The sequence below is a fragment of the Phaenicophaeus curvirostris genome, chromosome 25 (assembly GCF_032191515.1).
Source record: "Phaenicophaeus curvirostris isolate KB17595 chromosome 25, BPBGC_Pcur_1.0, whole genome shotgun sequence".
Classification (NCBI taxonomy): domain Eukaryota; kingdom Metazoa; phylum Chordata; class Aves; order Cuculiformes; family Cuculidae; genus Phaenicophaeus; species Phaenicophaeus curvirostris.
Genome location: NC_091416.1, coordinates 4391721 through 4400959, shown reverse-complemented (window position 1 = coordinate 4400959; position 9239 = coordinate 4391721). Strand labels below are relative to the sequence as shown.

Sequence of the window (9239 nt, the reverse complement as noted above, 5' to 3'; positions counted from 1 at the left end):
GACAGAGATGCTTGAGGATCTTTGGTTCTCAATGGGCACAAGAAACAAACTCAAAGCATTTCAAGTGGCTTTGCTACAAAACTATATTCCTTCCCTGGGCTTTTCCTCACCCACCCCCCCCCAAGGGCATTTAAAAGAAAGCTTGAAAGACTGAGGCACTAAACTGGGTAAGAACAGAGTCATCTTTCATGTAGTCCAACTCCAAGTAAAATCCACTAAAGCTTGAAGGAAATACTAACCAATTTTTAGCACCGTACCTTTAACTTACTGCCACTTTAGAGTTTGCTCCAATGTAGGGGAGCAGTAAGAAATCTCCTAAATCTCAACAAAACTTTGCAAGTGTAGGTAAAAACCCTAATTTGCCTTGCAGAACCTTTATTATTGGTGATAACAATATAGAGAAGGCCTGGCTTGATTTGCAGATCTCAAAACACCTGGAAAATAATCTCCTACAAACTGTGTCCACCTGGTATTAATGAGGTAAGCAGAACCATAGGGCTGTTTCTGAGGGGGCAGCTTTCAAACTAGTCCTACAGGGAAAAAGCAGAAAGTTCTAGTTTGCTGCTTTGTAACTCAGAGATCAATTCTTCCACTCTGCTGCTGCTTAACAACAATTAGTTTGCTGAGAAAGTATAGCTTTTTCAATACGAAGGCCACTGTATATATAATATATTAATTTTCAGCATTTCTTTAACATCCTGGTTTCGATCAGTTTTATAGCACCTAATGCTGCTTTTACCACTTACCTTCATGTAATGACTCACCCGTATAATTCATTGAGACTTGCACACATAAATTTCCCCTCAACCTTCCACTAAAATTCTAAAGCAGCAGTACTTACTTTAGCATCAGACATCTTAATACAACACCTAGCACAGCAGATTCCAATGACTGTTATCTATGAGCCCTAATATCCCATCTCAAGGAGTTAAGGGTCCCTTTCCCACTCTGAGTCCCTACAGGGACATCTGAGGATGTATCTTGCCCCTAAATTGCTATTCCTGCAGGAGCAGTAAACCTATGCAGACCTATATTTACAGCTATATTTTTTCACTTAGGCTAGGCAATCATAGAATAACAAGGTTGGAAGAGACCCACCGGATCATCGAGTCCAAACAAGGACCCTGGACCAGAAACACTTACCACACTCAGGAAAGATTCGTTTCCTGTCAAATCCATCCCAGAGACATCGAACTGCTAGCAAAAGATATCACAAGGTAAGTGGTGAACATCTTACTGCACAAGTCACTTCTTTGTATCCTAGAGAAAAGAATGAAAGTTGATTTCAGCTCCATCTGCCTGCTCTTCTACGGTAAAGAAATAGCTATGAAGGTAATCAGCATGTCCCAAGGCCAAGGGTATCACTTCTCCAGACCATTGTCAGTAATGACCAATAACACAAGCCGGCAAAGTAAAGGGAAGTGACAGCAGGGAAATAATTTAGCCTTTAACTGACACGTTATCCAGTTAAAAGCCATTTACCTTCTGCTGCTCGGTGTGTCATTGCTCATTTTAGTTTTGAAGTGACGTCTCCCCAAGTGCCATTAACATGCCAGCAGTGAAAGGGAATTTATAGAGTGTGCACCCTGGAGAATGGTAGCCTGGGTGGTTGTGGTGAAGGAAAGTATTTTGTGGACTCTTTATTTATCCTTAAAGCATGCTATCCAATGCTGAGCACCCAGAATGGGAATCATCCAGCATCTCCACTGTTGTCACCATCCCCCTGCAGTGTAGGACGAGCTGATAATGCATTTCAGCAGCAATCATCATCTGGGAAGATCCCCTAGTATTCGACAAAATACAGCATTTAAATCCCTCTTTCAGGAGGAGGAAGGGGGCTATTTCACAACACTGAAAGGCCAGGACCACTGAGAGGACCATGGTACCAGTGAATATAACTGTTCTGGGTAATGCACAAAGAATTATAGCGTAAAATTAAGAGGAATTTTGTGCACTAGCATGACCTAAAAAACCCAAAGAGATTTTTTTTCTAGAACTAGATTCCTGCAGTTACAAAAAAGTTGCATGAAACCTTCTGTCCATGCTTCATGTGAAAGATGGTGCTGAGCTCACAGCTACTTCTTTTCTTGCACTCACTGTAGGCCTAGGACTATTATCTTCCCTTTTAATCATCCAAATGAACTACTAATAGCAATGGATTTCATGCTAGCAGACAAACTGCAGATCTTAAAATGACAGAGTCAGGGTAAGGATAAAAGACACCATTTACAATAAGCCAGGGAGTCACAGTAAAAGCCCAAGTTACCAAGAAGCCAGAGTTAATACTGCTAACCGTATTGATACCTACAAGTTCAAATTTGAAGCAGCAAACAGATACTAGTCTGCTTTCGCTGTGGTAAGGTCAGGGAGATTCAAACCACACCAACAGACTACCTCCACAGGAAAACCTGCACCTTTAGGTGCAAGCAAGAGAGAGTCAAATAGTCAGTAATTGAATTCACAGTTGCCCTTTACTCAGATATATTCAGATGACAGATGAATTTCCATTAGTTTAATGTGAATCACCATGGATAATGGAAAACAATACTTATGCTAATGAGTTAAGAGAGCAAAAGCTTTGCAAATGAGATGCCATTTGTTCACCAGCCGGGGTGCAGCTGATTAGACATAGCACGGTGATTGATAGCTCCATCCATCCCTGCTTCTGCTGTGCCACTTCCAAGGGGGGTCCCCACAGCACCCTTGCTTCCCCCGTGCCTGCCGTGCACCCCAGGAGGGAGAGGCACCTCAAGCCAGGAGAACAATAGGATGGTTTGGGTTGCAAAGGACCTCAAAGCCCATCCAGGTCCACCTCCCACAGGATCAGGGGCTCCAAGCCCCATCCAGCCTGGCCTTGGACACCTCCAGGGATGGGGCAGCCACCACTGCTCTGGGCAACCTGGGCCAGGGCCTCGCCACCCTCATAGTGAAGAAATTCTTCCTTGTGCCTAGTCTAAATCTGCCCCTCTCCAGTTTTTACCAATTGCCCCTAGCCCTATCTCTACAAGCCTTTGTGAACAGTCCCTCCCCAGCTTTCCCGTAGCCCCTTCAGGTGCTGGAAGCTGCTCTAAGGTTTCCCCAGAGCCTCCACTTTTCCAGGCTGAACAACCCCAGCTCTCAGCCTGTCCTTGCATGGGAGATGCTCCAGCCCTCTGATCATCTTTGTAGCCTCCTCTGGACCTGTTCCAACAGCTCCACATCCTTCTTATGCTGAGATGCTAGAACAGTGCTAGAATAAGGCTGGTGATCCAGAAGCACAAAGGAGCCAGGATAGGGATGTGGAGAGCGATTCCATTAGCAAAGTGAGACAGCATTTGGCAACGAATGGGAGCCAGCAGGCTACTTGCAGGCAAAACTTGTATAGTACACAGGCAACTCTTTGTGGAATAACCATGCTGTTCAGTGTATGGTTCAGAGGCACTGGCACAGCTGTAGAGGGATTTATAACCTTTTATACTACTGAACTATAATAGTGTTGAATTGTATGATGGGAGTTTACTCTGCTCCTGCCTGTGTGATCTCTGGAAGTTTGTTCTTTCCTTATTTCTCACACCCACTAAGAAAGATTTAAAGTACTTAGGTTTTTAGGAAGAGAATAAAGAAGCAGGTGTATAATGGCATTGCTGGCTTGGCTCACTGTATCCAGCATTGTACTTTCATCATTTCTTGCAGTTATTACTTTTGGCTTTTAATATTTTATTATATAAATATTCATCAAATACAAAAGCACAGCAACCCAGAACAGTGGAAGTCAGCACCTCCTGAAGGAGGACTGGAGGTAGGGTGCCACATTATATTGGGATTTCCTTGAATATTTGCATTTAATTCGTGAGATTTCTAAAGCAACTGAATAGCTCCAAACACAGGGTGGTACAGGAGCAGAATCTGTTCTTCTGCTAGTTTTTATTCCAGCAGGGCTAAGATCTGGATAAATGAGCACTTGAGAAAAGTCTGAACTAAGGAGGCTTGTCCCACTGAGAGATGCTGACCTGACTCTTTAAGTTATGCAGCTGCACGTTTGCAAGGGCGGGGGGGATAACTGCTCAGTAGGGGAGGAGGAGGATGCTGGGAAGATTTGTCCTGTTTTGCCCTTTTTCACTCCTTTCCTTTCCTTTCAATAGTGTCTCCTCCTGTGATCCATCACACAGGGTTAGGCAAATCACGATCATCAATGCAAGCAAATGGAACAGTTTTTCTGGCTTCTGCTCTCTGTGATCTCTCGTATCGCAGTAATAGAGTCCGGCTAGCACTGGGGCCTTGCGTGGGGCAGTTGGCAAGTCTTTGGCTGCCAATTGTTTGTGGATAGATTGCTCTTCTAGCAGTGTTTTGGCAGAGACAGTAGATTTAGAGTGGCATTTGTCCAGGTTGGTCACTGGTGTCCAGATCAAACAATGAAGATCTACACAGCCCCTTCCCTTGGAGCTCTGCCAGCATACCTAGACTTATCCCTGAAGTTCCTGCTAATGCACGGAGCCTGTGAGCAGCTGCAAAGTTCTACCAGATCCGCGAGCTATTACATTTGTTTCTTGCATCTACAACAAACATTTGCACCAGAACCCAGATCAGAAACACTAAACTTCAGTTCAGGGACCACTGAATGAAACACAGCCTCAGTCATCACAAGAATTTCTAGTATTTGACTTTCTGAATATAAATTCTGAACAGGAACTTCTCCAGTGTCTCACTCCCATGCTCCTTCATAACATATCCCCTCGGCAGGTGGACAGAGATTTGCTCCCAAACTCCTTTACTCTTTTGTCTTCCAAGGAAAAGTCATACTAGAATGGAATTTGCATTAATCTGAACATGTAGTGCCTAGGACTCTCCTGGGACTTTGCTCTCTGTTGAACACATTTTATTCATCCATCAAAAAGTATTAATTTTCCCTTTTGCATTGCTCTCTGCTTGGATTTTTTTTTTTATTTTTTCATTATCTTTTAAAACACTGAGGAACTCCATCCCCTTCTGCTCAAGCCGCAAGATGATAAAGTTGTTTTTCCCTCCAGCTCTTTTCAATGCATCATTTAGCAGACCTCCTCTAAAATGTTCTGAAAAGCCTCTCTTATCCCAGGTGGGGTGCAGGGAGGAGGATCTGTAGGCTGGTGGGACTATGGAGTTGAAATCCATCTAGGCTTAAATAGCTCAAGGTCAGCTCAGGATGGAAAGGACAGCAGCAGACTTCTGGAGACTTCATTCAAAGAACTGTTGATTGGAAAAACTCTTTCAGATCCCCGTAGAGCAGAATCTGGAAGAAATGTGTTTTCCAAAAGGAGGACAGCAGGTTAGTCATTAATGATTTCAATAAAGCAAGAGAAAGGCACATTAGGAGGTTGGCCATAAGGGTAAAAAAGGAGGCTGGTGTATTGCTCATTAGTGGTTTGCTAAAATTAACTCCATTATTGTGTTTGCTTTCATTGCAAACCTTCCACTTAATTGTAATTACCACTGAACTGCAAAGAAGGGACCCTGCTTTGTGCTACAGGTTGTTGGTATCAGGAGAGAACCCAGAGCTGAGATGTGTGAAGTGCTGTTTAAGGGACTGCCCCAGTGCTACAGCTGAGCCTGTTCAGCCTGGTTTTGCTATGCTGGTAACTTTGGAGGAAAGGCAGAATTCAGAATCATAGAATCACCAGGTTGGAAGAGACCCACGGGATCATCGAGTCCAACCGTTCCCATCAATCACTAACCCATGTCCCTCAGCACCTCATCCACTCGTCCCTTAAACCCCTCCAGGGAAGGTGACTCAACCCCCTCCCTGGGCAGCCTCTGCCAGTGCCCAATGACCCTTTCTGTGAAATATTTTTTCCTAATGTTCAGCCTGAACCTTCTCGGGTGGAGCTTGAGGCCATTCCCTCTCATCCTGTCCCCTGTCACTTGGGAGAAGAGGCCAGCATATTTACTGTTTTCTTTTCCAGAGATATCACACATATTATTCTACAAATATGGGCAGGAAATGTGAATTAAAATGAAAAAAAAACCACCAAAACCAGAACAACAGATGACCTGGTCCAAAGGGTGGTGAAAACAGTGACAACTGAGCCACAGTGTTCTTTCACCTTTGGATTGAGCCCAAACACCTACAAATCTAGTTTCTGTGAGAAAAATGTGGGTATTGTTACCTTTTCCCTCTCTGTGTTTTCTTGTATTTCCTTTGATGTTCCTTTTCTCTTTCACAAGCTATTGATTCTCATCTTGTCTTTTATTTACTGCCAGTTCCCTCATTATGTCAGGGATCCTATACTGAAACGCTGTTCTGTTTTCTGCATACACCGTTCTGTTTGCTGCATTCACAACCTTTAAATAAAGAAAAAGCTTTGCATTTCTTTGTGAAGGTGCCTGCCAGTTGGCTTGCTTGTCTTTGTGTTTGTAACGCAGGAAAGAAAAATGAAATAGCTGGAATGTTTTTCCAGCACTGGGAGGTGTTTTGCTTTCATCGCACAGATATCCAGTCCATTCAGAAAACTGTCTGGGACAGTTTTGGCTAAAGACACTAGGATTCACTGAGCATTTTATTTCTTTCCAACAAAATCCATGAGGATTTCAGGAGTCTACGTGCAGCATGAAGACAGGGAGAGAGCCAGCCCTCTCTTCTTAAGGGCTTCCCTGAAACCTCCAAGGAGGTTTGCTGCTTATTTCAGCAAGTTCAGAAGACAGAAGGTCTGAATTGCACATACGTAGATGTGAATTTTTGAGGTTTACTGCAAGCCTGTCATTCATTTCAGCCCCTTTATTCTCATTTGCTGGTCACAGGTAAGCATAGGGCCATATGGCATCAAGTTTTTTCTGGGAATAGAAGCCAGTTTGGGATGGGAAGTCTGCAAGTGGTAAAGTGGAAAGAGAAAAAAAGAAAAAAGAGGTGATAGCAACGCTTTGATGGAAGTAGGTCAGTCTTTAATGGTATGGCCTGTCTCTCTGGTCTCCTTAGGAACAGTTATAGCTCCAGTTTGAGATGGAGATTGCGCTACGAACTGCAAGCAGATGTTCTCTGAAGGCAGTTAGCTACTAGCAATAAAATGCTAAGTGTTTGGAAGATGCAGTAATTCAGTCATACGATTTTTATTTTTGTGCTTGGGTCACTGGCCCTACAATGGCACTGAAAAATGGGAGTAGATTGTATTTAGGAGGAAAATGGAGGATGGCTGTCAAAAAAATAAATAAAATGAAATAGCTAAGCCCATTTTAATTAAAACTCAGGATGATGTAGTTATCTCATTCTTCTACATGATTCCGAAGCTCTGCTTCCCACTTCATGTTGATGTTGTGTATCTGTGGATCTGATGCAGATAAAGTTAATTCATAGACTGATACAAATACGCAGCTACTTCTGGTAACAAACGATGTTATCAGCGGAACTGCTGCCAGGGATTATGCTGCTGCCCTCACCAATTAGTGCTAACGTGTGGGGCAGTCATAAATACAACATGAATTGTGGGATTCCGTTTACCTGATGGAACAAGAATATGCTCAGGTAGCGTGGAGCTAGAAGAGCATTAGAAGTGCCTTGCCAGCTCTCTGCTGTAGGTTCAGAAGGGCATTGGTATAGCTTAGTAGGTAGAAAAACAGGAATGGAGCAGGAGAAAATGACCACAAGTGAATCTTCCTTTTCTTCTTTACCAGAGGCAGAAGTATCAGAATAAAAAAAACTCTAGTTTTAGCTCTAAGCTTGTAAAACCATAGATATCTATCATTCTTGTGAAAGCTCAGCTTATCAAGTCTGTGCCCTGAGAACACTGAGTGTTTTTCTCCCTTTGCTTCTAGGGTTCTGCAAATGAGCCACAAATAAGGTTCAAGACTAGAGCACTGTCTGTGGCAAGTGAGGGACATGGTTTAGCATTTGATAAGAATGGTTGGACTCGATGATCCGGTGGGTTTCTTCCAACCTGGTGATTCTATGATTCTATGCTTCTAAGTCGATGTAGGCTGTGTGGAATCCAGTAGGCTTGGTATAGAGAGAGCTGTCAGTAGAGAGGGGCTGGCTGTGCAGCTTCTTTCTAACTGTGCAACAGGTTTGCTTTGCTGTGCATTGGTTTCCCTAGCAGAAAAAAGCAATACATTGAGCTGGGTAAATAATCAGTGTTTGTATTCAGCAATGTGCTGAAAAGCAGAAAGCGTACTTTCGGGGAAAGAAGCATTTGTTGCTTTTGCACGTGATGGAGGGAAAACGAAGAAGGAAATGTGTGTCTCAGGCTGAATGAAACATCGATTTGTTTGGAGAAGGGGTTGGGAGGTTATCCATTCTATTACAATTTGTTGCACTTCTAAAGCAAAAAGTACTGGTGAAGGGAAAAAAGAAAGGGTTACTTTAAAAAAAGAAACTAAATGCTGAAAATATGCTTAATTTTTTCTAATTTCTTTTCTTTGGTTGGAAGTATTTCTAAATTTTTCACGTCTGTTAGTTCCTCCCTATGTGTCTATCGATAAATCCTTTAACAGAACCACCTCCCTTTGTCAATTAAAAATGTCTTGTCCAAGCAGCAGTGGTTATTTAGTGCCAGCAGAGGTTATTTAGTTGATTTCTGTGTGTTTGCTCAGTGAAGAGGCTCCAGCGTTTCAAAGCGCTGGTGCAGACTCAGCCAGAATCAAAAGATATAAACAATATCTGTCTCTACTGTGTTTATCCCTGTGAGACCTGATAGTTACTGGAGCTGACAATGGCTGTATCATTATTAATGCTGAAGGGGATTCTGTTATGTTGTTATGCGGGTCCAGATACCACTTATTTTTTTGTGCTCTCTGAATGCTGCTCTTCAAGCACAGGCAGCTTTTGAAGCAGACCAAGGTTATATCTGGTGACCTTTACTGGTATTTTTTCCCTTTTTTTTGCCCCCTTCTCCTTTTTCTGCATTGGTTCCGTGTTGGAGGCACATTGAGGGTTGAACAAATCCCTGGTTAATTCCTTCTCAGCTGGGGAAGGATAAGCAAGAGGACCATGTATGTCAGGAGCATGAGGCTGGCTGGGAGGTGCCATTGATTAGCTAAGACACTTGGAATTGTTTTCAGGAGCACTCAGACACCCAGGGAGAGAGCAGGAAGAAAAGCACACCCTGGGTTTAAGTAAGGATCCCATTCAGGTAATAAAATGCAAGGGATCTGTATCAGAAGCAGATAAATGAGCTGTTCAGTCCTGTGGTCAGGTGGAGCAGTAGACAGAATCAACCGCATTAAGTTCAGTTGCATCTCTGCGTATTTGCTTTTTAATATGGATGAGGTGGAGCAGGGGAAGGATGAAGACAGCAGAC

At 43.2% G+C, this 9239-nt stretch overlaps 1 long non-coding RNA gene across 2 annotated transcripts in view; it reads right to left on the bottom strand.

Annotated features, from left to right (window-relative positions):
• Positions 1 to 3765: 3765 nt before the first annotated feature.
• LOC138730820 (uncharacterized) overlaps positions 3766 to 9239 on the bottom strand; it is a 29954-nt gene continuing 24480 nt past the window's right edge. Inside the window, exons 4-5 of one of the 2 annotated variants that reach the window (XR_011339097.1) lie at positions 6120 to 6294; positions 3766 to 5245 (exon numbers count right to left, since the gene is read on the bottom strand). This is a non-coding gene — a long non-coding RNA (uncharacterized lncRNA). The remainder of the gene's footprint in view (positions 5246 to 6119; positions 6295 to 9239) is intronic. The other variant, XR_011339098.1, reaches the window with a different exon arrangement.